The sequence below is a fragment of the Mastomys coucha genome, unplaced genomic scaffold (assembly GCF_008632895.1).
Source record: "Mastomys coucha isolate ucsf_1 unplaced genomic scaffold, UCSF_Mcou_1 pScaffold7, whole genome shotgun sequence".
Lineage (NCBI taxonomy): Eukaryota > Metazoa > Chordata > Mammalia > Rodentia > Muridae > Mastomys > Mastomys coucha.
This window is the reverse complement of record NW_022196913.1, coordinates 77169956-77176679: the sequence shown is the minus strand read 5'-3', so window position 1 is coordinate 77176679 and position 6724 is coordinate 77169956. Positions and strand designations below refer to the sequence as shown.

Genomic DNA, 6724 nt, shown 5'->3' with positions numbered 1-6724 from the left:
GGTCCCTTCTCAGCACCACATAAACAGAGCACCAGGCGCACAGCCACAGGATTAGCGTCCGCCCTGAGTCAGCCCGGCCGGCCGTTGGGCTTGCTTCAGTTCCATTTTCCTTTCCTTTCCTTCCCCTCCATTTTGGAATGACAAGTTTACTTTGTGCCACTGCGTCTTGGGAATGTGTAGGTTGGTTTTGATGTTACAGGGGCTCACAGCTAAGGATTTGCCTTGAACCCCAGAGGAGACTTGGACCCCCGCGGAACCATTAGGGCTATGAGAATTCTTGTAGATAGACGGAATGCATCATGGGAAGGACGTGGACTTCACAGGGCCAGAAACGTTAGGGTTCAGGGAGAGATGTTTGGGTTTGAACTTGACAAAACATTTCGGTTAATCTTCATTATCAACTTCATTGGACTGAGAAATCCCTGTGGTGAGTAAAGCACGATTCTGGGTGTCTGTAAGAGCTGCAGGGAACATTTCCAGGGAAGGTTAGCTCCAGGGGGAAGGTCCACGCTAAATGTGTGGAGCCCTTAGGCTGGCCTCACAGGAAGTAAAGCAAAGCAAAGAGCCCGTGAGTGCGGGTGTTTTCTCTCTGCTTTCTGACTGCTGGGGTGCGAGCTCTGCTCTGTCGAACGATGGATTCCTCCCCATCACAATGGACAAACTAAAACGCAGCCTTCTCCACTCGGAGTCCTTTGTCTGGCATTGGTCATGATAATTAAAAAAATATAATAAAGAGACATACACCTGTAATCTTAACGCTTGGGAGGCAGAGGCAGGAGGATCCGGAGTTCAAGGCTACTCTGTGCTATATGAAATCTTGTCTGTAAAAAAATGGAATGAAAAGATATAATAATCAAAATGTCACAAGGTGATTAACCTACTAAGAGAAAGGAACAAAAGAATAGGCAGTTCACACAGTTGTTTATACAAAAAAAAATCACAAATGTGTGTGTGTATGTGCGTGCGTGTGAGTGAATGTGTACACATGTGTGAGCGTGTGTGTGTGTGTGTGTGTGTGTGTGTGTGTGTGCATGCTTGTGTACATGTGTGTGTGTGTGTGTGTGTATAACCTTTGCATTGTTTAAATTCACTTTACCATAAGCACATATTACTGGGAATGATGAGTTTTCAGGGCTGGGGACTGAATCCAGGGTTGTGTCCATGCTAGACGAGGGCTCTATCCCCAAGCTAGACTCCGAACCCCATTTCGCTTTATTAAAAAACAACAGGTTCCTCCCTGGACAAGCTGGATCTAAATCGCTGGAGATAGGAAGCAGGAATTTATGCTTCAGAAAAGAAATGCAAGCAGCGTGTTCAGTACAATACAGATTGTAATCCTGGCACTCAGAAGGTCAAGGCAGAGGATTGCCCCAGGTTCGAGCTAGCCTGCCCTACATAGTAAGTTTCAGGTAGCCAGGGCTAAAGAGTGAGACCTTGGCTTAAAACAAAATCCACCCCCCCCCAAAAAAAAACAAAATAAATGGAGGAGAGGGTAGTGCTGGAGGGATGACCCAGTCATGGGAGCTGGTGACCCATGAAACTCCAGTTCCCAGGAATCCAACGTTATCCTCTGGCCCTCCTGGATATCAGATGTGCAAGTGGTACACAGACATAAACACAGGCAAAATACCAATACACAGAAAATAATAAATTAAAGATTAACAACCAACCAACAACAGCAGGGCCTTGGTGGATGGCTTTGTGATTCCTGCAAGCCTCATTCTGAGCACCTACATGGTTGCTCAAAGCCATTAACTCCCATTCCATGGGATCTGCCTCTCTCTTCTGTGGGTTGTCTGGATTCCGGCATGCATATGGTACACATAATGTAACACAGGCAAACACACATACACATAAGTAAACATCTCTTTTCTTTTTCTTTTCTTTTTTCTTTTTTTAAGGCTTGCACCTGGATGAGGACAGGGACACAAGCCTAGCAAATCTTGCAATGCTGACTATAACAGAGAGTTGAAGACAGTGATGTGGTGTGTCCTGTGACCAAAGTGATGAAATAAACAGCTCAGTATTAGATTACAACCCGGGGTGTAGTATCAATAGCATCCCTCAGCAGCCACACTGGGAAAGGGAAGATACAGCTCTCTCACAGAAGAATTCCAAAAATGCCAAGTGCTTTGCACAGATGCTCTGGTCCCCAGGAAGCACAGCTTAGTTCTTGCCTCCTCTTCAGTCTTGGCTTTTGCTATAAATAAATAAACAAACAAACCCACAGCATTAGAGGAGATTCAGGGAGATGTTACCGAGGAGAAACTTGTGATGGAGAGTGACATCTGTGGTGATGTGTCACGTGGATGTATTGCTTTGGCACGTGAGAAGGTTCCACCTGACTTCTGTGGTATTCTTCTCTGTCCAGAACCCACACTGAAGGATGAGCAAAATACCAGATCAATCCAAACCAAGAAGTATTTTACCAGACACATAGCCGGAGTCTTCAAAACTGTTAAGATCCTGATGAATTCTAAGGACTTCTAAGAAACTAAAGAGACAAGATGGCATGGTGTGATAGTCTCTGGATGGGATCCTGGTGCAGAAAGACTGGTAAAATTCACATCAGTGGAGAGGCCAGCCAGTCACCGCCCTTCAGCAAACTACAGTTTTTCTCTGGCAAAGTGCAGCAGAACCCCCAGGAGGCAGCCCACTGGGAAATTTCTGAGTAAGTCAGTCCATGGGGGCTGGTGCTAGGGGGATAAGCTTAGGTCTTATTTTATTTTAGAAAGTTTCATGTGGCCAACACTGACCTGGAAATCACTATACGGCAGAAGACAGCCTTGAACTTCTGACCCCCTATCTTTTCCTCCTGGATGCTGGAATTGTGGCATGTGGTACTACATGCAACATTCAGTGGTTTGAGGGCTTGAGCTGAGGTTTTGCACGTGCTAGGCAGTCAACCTACTAACTAAGCTACATTTCTAGCCCTATTTTTGTTTTTGTTTGTTTGTTTTTCTTTTGATGCAGGGTCTCTCCATGTTCTATGTAGTCATGCTGTCCTGGAACTCATGGAGATTCTCCTGCCTCTGCATCTTGAGTGCTAAGATTAAAAGTGTCTGCCCCACCCCTGGCATCCCAGCCTTATTCTTTAATTAAAAGTATTCATTAGTTCTTCAAGGGTTCCAGTCAATGACTTTGGAGCATGTTCACCCTCTCCCAGCTCCTCACAGGCCCACTCACAGGCCCTTCCCTGCCCACCACCTTTGTGTCCTTTCTTTGTGTCCAGTAGATCTAATACCTATGTGGATGTGTGGTCTTCCACTGGCACATGCTCCATCCACTGGTGGCAACACCCAAGGCTGGACTTCCACACTTTGTCTCCTTTCTTGGCTTAGACAACCATTGTCCTAACTACCAAGGAGTGCTGTTGGCCACTATAACTGACTTTCCCTTTCTGTCAATTTTAGGGATCCCCCATTTCCATAGTTCTTGCTATCATCAGCCATAATAGATCAGTTTGGTGTCAGCACAAATGACTTCCTTCAGCAGGATAGCCGAAGGCCACCACAGCCAGATGTGGGCATGCAAAGAAAAGATTCGACTCTTGCCACTGACTGGCAGCTTGGAGAACTGCGCCAGGCTGCTGTGGCTACAAGGAGTCTCCCACACCTCCTGAGAAGCAGCAGGCGTGTTTAATGTCCAAGCCGCCTCAGGCAGAGATGCCTTCCTCTGCCATAGCTGTGGGTTCCAGTTGGAATGCCTCTGCCCCCTCCCTAGAGACTGGGCAGCAGCAGAAAGGTGATACATTTTTAGCAAGTTCTACCAGAAGTTCCAAAACATCCTCCCCTGGACGCATTGTTCTAGAAACCTGCCACAGAGATTCTACTCATAATTACTCTGTCATCAGTAAGACGTGAGTTCTGCTGAAACAAAAACCCTCTGAAGATAGAAAGAGCATGAACTTCCATTCATTATGTAACATCCACAGTCTATCTGGGGCACTGGAGACTTTCCTAATAGAATTTTTACCACCACTTGACATGTGATGAGTACGAAGTGAACAAATACAGAAAATACGGAATTAACCGGAAGCAGCTGACACGCTGTTCCCACCTAGGGGAACAGGAGAGTCTTCTCCCTCTGGAGCTTAATTAATATTCAGGTCATGTGAAATTTTTGCTATGCAGGTATAATGAATGGCACTTTTTTTTTTTTTTTTTTTTTTTTTTTGTAGAGTGAGAACCATTTTGAGGTGTGGTATAGTTCACAGAGAGGCATCCTGGGCTCCTAATTCTCCCTGTTCACAGTTCCTTTCCAGAGCCTCTCCCTCTGAAAACCAAGCTGCAGCTTGCTGCCATCTCTTCTCCTGTCCCCTCAAAGCATTCACTCCTGGCTAATTCCCCAGCCTTAGTTCAAAGATTATATCCTGGTGTGTTATCATGTATGCCTGAAATCAGGACACTCAAGAGGCTGGGCCAAACAGATCAAGAGTTCCAGACCAACTTGGATGATGCGGTAGAATGAGATACTGACTCAGCAACGCGGATATATAGAGGTGTTTTCCTACTGTGAACTCAAGGAACGTGAGATTGATAGATGATAGGTATATTGTAGATAGATGAGGGGGGTAGGTAGATGGGTAGACAGACAGACAGATAGATAGATGGGTAGACAGACAGACAGGTGGGTAGATAGACAGATGGGTAGACAGGCGGATAGATGGGTAGGAAGACAGATGGGTAGATAAACAGACAGACAGATAGGTAGAGAGATGGATGGATGGACGATAGACATTTTATAGATATAGATAGATGGTAATTGATGCTGAAGATAGATAGATAGATAGGTAGATAGATAGATGATAGATAGATAGATATTACAAGACATGAGAAGAGAAAGGCAAGAGCTATGAGTACTTTTGTCTCAGTTGTAGGAGGACATAAAGACTTGATAGAATGTGTCATTTCTGTTGGGCTTCAAAGGTTGTTTGATAAGTAGGTGAAAGACCATAAAAACTAAAGGAAATAGTTCTGGCCATTATTATATAATCATTCCAGCCATGAGTTAAAAGAAAGAAAGAGAATTATTCCTCCTTTTTGTATTTGTTTACTGTTACCATTATAGCTGTGCATATATAGGAAGTCACAGAGCCTTCAGGGCTTGGTTTGGAGCCTGCTTCTGAGGGTATGGGGAGAGCACATCTGTTTGGTGTTTGTTGTTTTTTTAAAGATTTGATTTATGTGTGTGACTACACTGTAGCTGTCTTCAGACATCAGAAGAGGGCATCGGATCTCCCATTACAGGTGGATGTAAGCCACGATGTGGTTGCTGGGAGTTGAACTCAGCACTTCTGGGAGAGCAGTCAGTGCTCTTGACTGCCAAGCCATTTCTCCAACCATATCTGTTTGTTTACTTCTATATTCCTGCATCAGGCACATACTGATAAAGTAGAGGATTGCACAGCATCGTGACTGCCTGGGGTTTCTCTTTATAACAAACACATTAGGTGTCTACTCTTCTGGTGAATTCCCAACCCTAGGTTTTGCTTTGTTTGTTTTTGGGAGCTTCTATCTGTTTGTTTGCTTGCATGAGGTCTTACTGGGTTGTCCAGGTTCTTCTCATACTCATGGTAATCCTACTGTCTTGGTGAAGTCATTGATTTTTTTTTTAATAAAAAATTTATCAGAGGTATATTGAATCCATTAGATGTGATCTGCTGTCCACCATACTTTATAATATCAACCTGCTCAAGAAGGGCTGCATGGAGTTCAGCTGAGGCTGCGTGTGAAGCAAGGTGCCATGGGAAAACTGACATTTATCAGCTAGAGGCCCTAGCAAGTGGCTCTGATTTTCTAGCTTTCAAATTCCTCCCTCGCCTGAAGGAAACTGTCTGGAATCTCAACAGAACTGTTCCCTAATACCCAACAACGGTGCCAGCAATGAGACTATCCCTTGGCAGATATTTCTATTCTTTCCCACAATGCTTTGAAAAGCTTGTATTACAGATCTTTGATTGATTTGTACAGGGACCAGATTTTTATCTGAACATCATTCTGTTACCGAAACATGGAAGCACACAGATGAACTTGCATGCTGCAGAGGAGTAAGAGCAGGAAACAGTAGTCAAGTTTTAAGACAGAGCTGTCTTCCTATGGAGCAGGAACAAGAGTATAGGATGTTTCAGATGCTGTGGATGACATCGATGAGGCTAACCAGATCTGGCACTTGTGAGACATTCAAAGGCTTTTTTTTTTTAAATTCTAGGGCCCTGGGATTTTGAACAGCAGCTCTTCCGACATGTCATTTACCCTAGAGAAGTAAGTAAATTAGACAGTGAAACAGAGGATGCAGTCTGTCTCATCGCAGACCTAAATTGAATTTATAAATAAAAATAAGAAGAGGAGAACATCCTGGGCTTTTCTAAGGAATTATTGACCAGTGAGGGCTCCACTAGCAGCTAACCAGACATGAAGTTCTTCAGTCTCTTGTTCTCTAAAAGCATCTCCAAATTTGCATTTTAATGTATTTGTTTTGGGGAGTGTTTAATTTCCGACAAGAACAAAGGAATTCTTTGTTCTTATTATTATATGTGAAGTTATATGTGAAAATGAGTTGAGTAGTTTGTCACCATTTACAAGTCTCCTATGCAGGGACAGTAGTCTGAATAGTGACAGTGCCCTCATACCTATTTCCATTACATCAGAGAGACCTCAGAGACCAACCTCAGTAGCCAGAGAGGAAAAAGTGAACATACTTAACTGTGCAGCCTGTTATCAAA

General features: G+C 44.0%; 2 long non-coding RNA genes across 3 annotated transcripts; both read left to right on the top strand.

The window, feature by feature from the left end:
• Positions 1-205: 205 nt before the first annotated feature.
• Positions 206-6352, top strand: LOC116082480. 2 transcript variants are annotated; one of them, XR_004115330.1, is made up of 3 exons: positions 206-427; positions 2372-2671; positions 6211-6352. It is a non-coding gene; the product is annotated as an uncharacterized LOC116082480 (long non-coding RNA). The 2 variants fall into 2 exon arrangements; XR_004115329.1 differs by lacking the exon at positions 6211-6352 and adding an exon at positions 2974-3070.
• Positions 1273-2034, top strand: LOC116082482. Its single transcript, XR_004115331.1, has 2 exons — positions 1273-1398; positions 1902-2034. It is a non-coding gene; the product is annotated as an uncharacterized LOC116082482 (long non-coding RNA).
• Positions 6353-6724: the final 372 nt, after the last annotated feature.